General features: G+C 40.7%; 1 non-coding gene across 1 annotated transcript; it reads right to left on the bottom strand.

Annotated features, from left to right (window-relative positions):
- Positions 1-7,814: 7,814 nt before the first annotated feature.
- Positions 7,815-7,948, bottom strand: LOC113457711. The gene has a single exon (XR_003378220.1). It is a non-coding gene; the product is annotated as a small nucleolar RNA SNORA70 (small nucleolar RNA).
- Positions 7,949-8,752: the final 804 nt, after the last annotated feature.

Genomic DNA, 8,752 nt, shown 5'->3' with positions numbered 1-8,752 from the left:
AATTAACCAATGACCTTCCTCCATCAGTTAATGTCATGTTCATATTAAATATTAAGTTAATATTATATACACATGTTTGATTTTAAAGTAATCTAAGAAGAGTTTATTCTAAATTTTTTACTGATAGTTTCACAGTAGGAAAAGGCTATGTGAATATTGTATAATCATTAAAATTAAGAAACTTAACATAAATACAATAATTGGTGTAGTCCTTTTACACTTTTGCTGGTAGGTCTAGTAATGTCCTTTGTGTATCTTTTTTCCAGGCTCAGGGTCCAATTTAGGATCGTGAATTTCATTTTTGCCAGACTTTTGTCACCTTCAAGCTGGAGGACTCATCTGGCTTTTGTCTGTCACGGTACTGCGCTTCTGAACAGTGTAGATCAATTTATTATAAAATAAGTCTCAGTTTGCCTCTGTGCATGCTAATGAAAACGCCAGCTCAATTTAGGTAGAAACAGTACATAGAAATAGAATATAAAGTTCTATCGCATTACGCTGCAGTCTCTCTCTAGCCCCAGGTCTGTGTAGTAGTTACTGTTCTTTGAGGAAGTGTGACTTGGCCTATTAGAGAGTGTGGTTGAGGGCTCTGTGAGGGTAATTAGACCAATTATAGCAGAGAAACCAACCAGATACATATTTTCCATGCCTCTGAATGAGTGACAGTAGAGAGAAAGTTGGGCACAGGAAGAGCAAAGGGAGGCACAGGAGAGAATTGCTGAGTCATGTTCAGTGGCAGAGCACCAGAGATCAAAGGTGGCCAGCTTTCTGCATGCAGCTCTTAGAGTTGCTGGGACACCAGCACCACACTTAGCTCCAATAGACCATGCTTTGGCGGTGTGCAAGTCTGGCTATGTGGCTGTCTGTCTCTTTTATATGGAGTTCTAATTAACCAAGGAAACCTAGTTGGGCTTCTCTTCCTTCTACACCGAGACTCAAGATGAGCTAAATGATGCACAGTATGGCTTGTAGTGAAAAAAACCAAAGTTCCTCCATTTTTACCTCTGCCTCCATTTTGTGTCTTGTGTAAACTATTCCCCATAAAACATTCCCGTCCTCAGAAATGGTTAGGGGCAAAAGTAATAGGGTAGCCATCTGCAAAGTACAGATTTAACCGTAGAACATCCCCACCCGAAGGTCAGTTGATAAGAAAAGTTGATAAGCAACAGACAAGGTTTGAAAATAAAATTTGTGAAAAGTCTCTAGATACGAGACAATCAGGATTGAACCTATCACCCCACACTCTGCTAATGTAACATTTCTGGGTTTTGCCTTTAAATAATGCTCTCTAGAAGCGCAGGGGACCTCCTCTCCCTGCTGCACTAAGGAGATCCCTGCCGGCTTGTAATCAGGCACTCAATGAGTCTTGCTTTCGGATTTCGGTGAGTCGGTCTCCCGGGTGGTCTTTTGGGGCCCCACAGACTGGGCATAACAGTAGGATGCTATAAATAAGCAGATCAATACCTGCTGACTACTAGGGCTAAAGGAGACAGTGTGCCTAAAAGAAAAAGTAAGGAAACTCACTGCTGAGCATATGATTTGTGCTTCAGCTAAATGTGCCAGCGCTGCTCTTCCTGTCTTAGACGGATGTAAATGGGAAGATGGTAGTTTCAAGACTTAAAGTAACATCCCAGCACAAATACTGCTTCCTGGAATGTCCTTTAAAACAGAGTGGGGCTTAAAATGCTGTTTAAATACAAAACTGTTGCCTTCAAAGAGAAGTAGAAAATAATACAGGCAAAGCACTCTATGGCTACGTTGTTGGTGAAAACAAAATGCCCTTTTTCCTTCTTTCCTTTCTTTTTTCCTTCCTTCCTTCCTTCCTTCCTTCCTTCCTTCCTTCCTTCCTTCCTTCCCTTGTTTCTTTCCTTCCCACTTCCTACTTTTGATACAGACTCTTGTGTAACTCAGGCGTGTCTTGAACACAGTATGCATTGCCATGGATAGCCTGAATTTTCTCTAGTACCAGATTACAGGAATTCCCAATCATACTCAGTTCCTATGGTGCTGGAGCAGGAATCCAAAGCTTCATGCATGTTAGGCAAGCACTCTTCCAGCTGAGCTCCATCCTCAGCAGACTCTATTTTCTCGAGTCTTCTCAGTCACCGGCTGTAAATATTACTACCTTAGCTGTTTCAGGAATGCTTGATGTTGACATGTAGTACTTCAGTTAAGGAGAAAAATCATTCATGTTAAAGAGGCTGTGTAGTACGAATTTTAATTGTTTATAATAATAAAAACCCAGAGTCAGAAATTAGGGGGTGAAAGCTGAGAGATCAGAGAAGTAATGCAGCCAGCCACTAGAAAGACCTTTTACCTCTGCCAATGCTCAGACCAAAGGGGCAATTGTGTCCCCAGACTGCATCCTTGGACTGCAACTGTCTCACCAAGCCTCAGACTACATCAGAACTCCTGTCTCCTTCCGCCTTATATTCCTCTCTCCACCCAGCCATATCATTTCCTGTCTTCACCTCCCTAGTGCTGTGATTAAAGGAATGTGATCCCAAGTGCTGGGATTATATGTGTGAGTCACCACTGCCTGGCTTCTAATGGCTTAGGTCTGCACTCTGATCTTCAGGCAAGCTTTATTTGTTAAAACACAAACAAAATATCACTACAGAGCTGTATGTCTGTTAATTATTCAGTTTCAGGAATCTTAGTTTATAGACGAAAACAAATAAATAATAAGCTTCCATATGAGTCTATTTTCTAATATCAGGCAATGTAGCCGAAATGTATATACCTCTTATAGCCTGTAGTTCTAAGCATAACACATCCGTCTTTGACTGTTCACCCATAAAACTAAGTAGATTAATTGACTATTTTTTTTAAATATTTATTTATTTATTCATTATGTACACAATATTCTGTCTGTATGTCTTCAGGCCAGAAGAGGGCACCAGACCTTATTACAGATGGTTGTGAGCCACCATGTGGTTGCCGGGAATTGAACTCAGGACCTTTGGAAGAGCAGGTAGTGCTCTTAACCACTGAGCCATCTCTCCAGCCTGATTAATTGACTATTAAAGGGATTGATATGTTGAAGTGAAATTGTGTTTTTATTTATTGTGTGAAAATATTTCTAGGCACAATCATAGAACCAATTACCACCCCACCTGGAACATGTAAACTCAATTGATCTGTGAGCTGTTTTATTCAAGTGCTTTTAGTGGCCCCGAAGTGACTGTTTCAGAACTGGACATTTAACTGAAAGTTAAAGATTTTTGAAATGAATCAATCAACTCTTCAGAGTGAGAGTAAATTATATTTTGTAAGAAGAAAATACGCTTGAATTACAAAGATACTTACTTGCGAAAAGCAATTTTATGTACTTAACACTAAACAAATTTGGTAACTTAAAGGAGATGGTTAACCGTGTATTAGTCTTTCCATGACTGATAATATTTGCCAGGTAAGCCTGTGGGTGCATGAACACATATTCACTTCTGAAGATAATGAGCAAGTAGATTGTCAGAGCCAACACTGTGCATCTCTGCCACTAGGAGGAATGAGACCATACCGACTCAGGTCTCTTATTAAACAGGGGATGTGGAATGGCTTATCACTTGATTTTAACAAAACTCATGTTCTCTCTGTTCACATTCAAAGATTCAAAATACTATATTTTTTCTTATCTGTTTTCCTTTTTATAGAACTTTTATGCCTCTTTCCTCATCTATTGTCTATATTACAAATTTTGAAATGGGAAACATATAAGCTAAAGTGTATAATTAGTCTAAACAGTGATTGAGAAAGGCAAAATATATTTGCCATATAATTATCTTAACATACAATTTATGAGATTCTGAATTCATTACTCTGAAATTACATGTTTGAAATGTTCTGCCCCTCTGCTTTTGTCGATACTGGTCCCTGGCTTAGCAAGCAGCTTCCTTCTCGGCAGGGAGAGCCCCCTTTTTTTCTTTCCTGATGTGCCAGGCTTTAGAGGCAAGTGCTCTGTGATGACATCTCAGAGCTGCCTAGGCCCGTCCTGCTGCAGCCTCATCTGGCCCGCAACAGACTAAGGGCTGGATTAGACATTCCTCCATCACAAGCAATTTAGTGTCATTAAAATGTAAAGATTGTACTTTTATATTCCACAGCTACGCTGAGCTCTGTGAGAGCAAGGGACACATCTTGGGTATATTTGTATGCTCCATGTAATCTAACTAAGTGACAAATTTCTCAAAAGAATTTGTCATGGAGTGTTTTATAAATAGATATGAATAAATTAAAAAAATTATTGTTATCACCTCCTGCTACAAAGTCCAAATCAGTACCCTGTTGTAGGCTAGAGCAAGCACATCTGCTTTTCTAAATTCTGAGTAGTGAGGTTTTGGGGCACTATCCACTGAAAGTTGGTAGACTAGGCAATCTGAATGCTTGAGATGTTGAAGCAGGAGGACCAATGTGAGTCTCAGGCTAGCCAGGGTTACATACCAGACTCTGTCTCAAAAATTAGGGATTCAAAACTCAAATAACTTGAAAAGACCAGACAGAATAATTTAGTAAAATGAATAAATGTTATCTATTTTAAAAATAATTATATTATTACCTATTTTATATGTATGGGTATTTTGCCTGCATATACGTATGTGTATCATGCAGTGACTATGGAGGCCAGAAGTAGGTGTCAGATCCCCTGGGACGGGAGTTACAAACAATTGTGAATCTCCTTGTGGGTGTTGGGAATTAAATCCAGTCCTCTGGAAAAGCAGCCAGTGCTTTCTATCGACTGAGCCATCTCTCTACCCTCCCAAGTTATCTATTTAAACATCTATTATTGTTGTAAGGAGGTCATTTGTTGGTTCCCAGCTGCCCGGCTAGATTAGACCCGAAATAATCACACAGAAACTGTACTAATTAAATCACTGCTTGGCCTAATAGCTCTAGCTTCTTATTGGCTAGCTCTTATATCTGAATTTAACCCATTTCTATTAATTTATGTATGTCCATGTGGCTGTGACTTACCAGCTAAAGTTCCCAGTGTCTATCTCCGGCGGCTCCATGGCTTTCCTCTATTCTGCCTTTTTTCTCCCAGCATTCAGTTTAGTTTTCCCTGCCTGCCTAAGTTCTGCCCTATCAATAGGCCAAGGTAGTATATTTATTCATCAATGGTATTCACAGTATACAGAGGGAAATCCTACATCACATTATCTATTCATAGTGCTCGGTAACTGTTACTAAAATTAATGTGAAGTCATTTTTTATCAACTCTCCAAAGAACCCTAAATTCTTTAGTAGTTGTTTCCTATTTTCTTTACTCTTATGTCCAATCCTTGGCAACACAAAACTTACTTCCTACCTCTGCAGATGTGCTTAGTCTGCTCCTTTCACATACATGGAACCATACTATCCATGGTGCTTTGTGGTTTTTAAGTAGCATCATGTTTTCAGGCTCATCTGTGTTGTGACAAGCATCAGTAGCTCATTGCTTTCATTCTATCCCATCACATGACTTCACAGTTGTTGATCCACTTAGTTGGTAAATGTTTGGGTTGTCTCTGGTTAGGATTAGTCTGAGTGATGTTCCCAACAGAATTTACGCAAACACTTGAGTGATGTGTGGAAAGGAAATGTTGTATAGCAACTGTATGCTTAACTTTTTGAGGAATTGTCAAATTGATTTCACTATTTTACAATCTAATGAACATTAGATGAAGTCCCAAAAACTCAATATTCATGTTATATTAAAAAATGCTATCGGCTGAAGAGGGTGACAGAGTGGACCCTTCAAATAACAGCTTGGATTTAGCTTGTGGAAAACAGTTTGAGTAGTAGATACTGGAATGTCGGGCAGTCAAGCCCACCTGACCCAGACTGGCCTTGAATTTGCTCCTCTCTTGCCTCAGCCACCTCACTAGTGGGATTTGCCACTAGTTATTTGATACAAATTTGCTACAAATTATTTCATTATTCATAAGATTTCAATGCCTTGATTTATTTCACTATTTGTTATTAAGGCCAAATAGCAATGTCTATTATGTTAAATATTATACATATTTATTAACAATGCGGGCATGTTCTCTCTAGTATATAGATCAACTGAAAATGCAGCTTAATAGCCCAGTAGAAAGTTAATCTGCTTTTTTATTGTAACTTAGTCACCTTTCTCAAGGTTTCTTTCAGTGTTTGTTGAATTCTCTTGTTGGTTCACCAGCCTGTCCATTCTCTCATTTTATTTACAGAAGAGTTACTTTGGAAAAGTATACTTAGCCTGTCTCGTGATTACATGCTCAGATAAATATTTATCATGGAATATATGGTTAGTTCCACTAATTAAATATGAGTTCATTACCTCTAGCTATTACACAGGTTCTTTAGAGGAACAAAAGCAATAGTGTCTACATGTGTCTGCACACGCATGTGCACTCCTGTACACATGATAAATGGGGATCGATTAGATCATTTACATGATAGGTCTCAGTTCAACAGTGGAATATACATGCTGGAGAGGTTGAGAAGCTGCTCAGATCTTGAAGCTGGGTACTTTAGCAGTCCCAATCCAGCACAGGAGGCCTGGAAGATCCCTTGAGAGACTCTGGCATTCGGTCCACACTGGGAAGCCGAAGCTGGAGTCCCATGGCAACAGAGGATAGAGCTGACAGGGTAGGGGCACTGGCTCAGGAAGAAACAGAAGCAGACAGGTAACACTGCCTTTTCCTTAGACCTCTTCATAGCTGAGCCATCTTTCTGGAGGTGTCTTTCACTTTGATAGTGAGACTCCCCCAACAAAGTTCCCAATACCCTCTTCTGGCTTCCACAGGACACCTGCAGTCACATGGATATATACACATAAACACACATGATAAAAATTCCTAAAAACAATGGCTTCAAACTTACCTTCTTCTTGGACCCAATCTGCATCTTGTCTAAAACATCTTTTCCCCTCTATTGGATGTGAGATTTATTGGTAAGTGTGACTGACAGAGTGAGGTATTCAGCATGTAGGAGGGCAAGGCCCATTGTGTGCCAGAGGACCGTGATTAGGGACATTTGTCATCAGGGATGAGCAACTTCTTGATGTGGGATTCCCCTCTGTATGCTATCAATACCATTGGTTAATAAAGAAGCTGTCTTGGGCCTATTGCAGGGCAGAACAGAGCTAAGCAGAGAAAACTAAGCTGAATGCTGGGAGAAAGTAGGCAGAGTCAGAGAGAAGCCATGTAGGTGCTGGAGGAGACAGACACACCCTGGAACCTTGCCAGTAGGCCATGGCTTTGTGGTGATGCACAGATTAATAGAGATGGGTTAATTTAGGATAAAAGAGCTAGCTAGTGATTGGTCAAACAGTGTTTTAATTAATATAGTTTCTGTGATTATTTCAGATCTGGGTGGCAGGAAAATGAACAAGCAGCCTCCGACTACAACTTTTCAGCTACCACATCTTCAAATTCGCCCTCTTTAAACTTAGTGGAGAGCCGGGCGATGGTGGCGCACGCCTTTAATCCCAGCACTTGGGAGGCAGAGGCAGGCGGATCTCTGTGAGTTCGAGACCAGCTGGTCTACAGAGCTAGTTCCAGGACAGGCTCCAAAGCCACAGAGAAACCCTGTCTCGAAAAAACAAAAAAAAAAAAAACAAAAAACTTAGTGGAGCTCCCCACCCACTTCTCTGAGATGTGGCTCTTTTGGTTTCCAGGGAACTTGGTCATGTCTCTTTACAGGGCCTCCAGCACATGTTCCTTGTTGGTATGAAAGGACATGATGGCCTTACCAGTGTGAATCTCGGCCACTGTGCCCTGGAACCTCTGAATAGCACACTGTGTAACGGTCTGAAGCATTGACATGGGAAAGTATGTCTGATTATCCACCAGATATGTCTCCACAGATCCTCAGGGAAACCCATGCAAGTATTAGGCAACATACACTACTCCCTGAGACTTGTGTGCAGCCATCACTCAGCAGACCCCCATGAGGAAAGGAACCTTGTCCACTTAACTTGAAATACTTTGATCCAGTGAATGTAGTGGTGCATGCCTTTAATTCCAGCACTCGGGAGGGTGTGAGCGAGTTTGAGACTAGCCTTGTCTATACAGGGAGTTGAGACCATGTTTCAAAGAATAGAACAAAAATTTATGTTTATTCTTATTATAACACACACAATGATTAGACAAAAAATAAGCAAACAGTGAATTACAGAAAGTTCAGATTGTTAAAAACATTTTTTTGCCAGCTTTGTCCCACTCATGGTTTCTTTCACCAACCTTTGTTCTTGTTTCTCTAATCTTTTTAATTGCCTGTAAGAATATCCTTTCTAGCGACCACTCAGTGTTTTAAAGAAAAGAAAGGCATTAGTCAGCTGTCAATACAACACAGTTGGGATCTTTTTATACCCAAGGGAGGCCTTCAACCAGAGTCTCTAACCTCGAAGTCTATAACTGCCTTGGTCCTCACTCTGTCCTGGCAGAATCCATTTAGGTCACAGCCTGCAGGGGTTCTCAGTTGAGGGAGGAGGTGTGGTTTCACAATAATGAGGGCAGATGGGATGGGCAGGGAGGTGCATGCTGTACTGTAATTGTACACTGGGGATCCTTCTGTTTGTAATTATGCCTATGCATGTGTGTCTGTGTGGAGGCGTGTGCAAGTGAGCAGCTCTCTGGACAGGCAGGAAGAGAACACTGAATCTTCTAGCGCTGGAGTTATAGGCAGTTGTGGGTGCTGGGTAAGGAACTCCAATCCCATGCACAGGCAGGATATGCTCTTAACCAATGAACCATCTCTCCAGCCCCTTGGGGATAGCTTTTTTTAAAAT

This window comes from Microtus ochrogaster, linkage group LG4, assembly GCF_000317375.1.
Source record: "Microtus ochrogaster isolate Prairie Vole_2 linkage group LG4, MicOch1.0, whole genome shotgun sequence".
Lineage (NCBI taxonomy): Eukaryota > Metazoa > Chordata > Mammalia > Rodentia > Cricetidae > Microtus > Microtus ochrogaster.
Note: the sequence above shows the minus strand (reverse complement) of the source record. Positions and strands in the feature narration are given on the sequence as shown.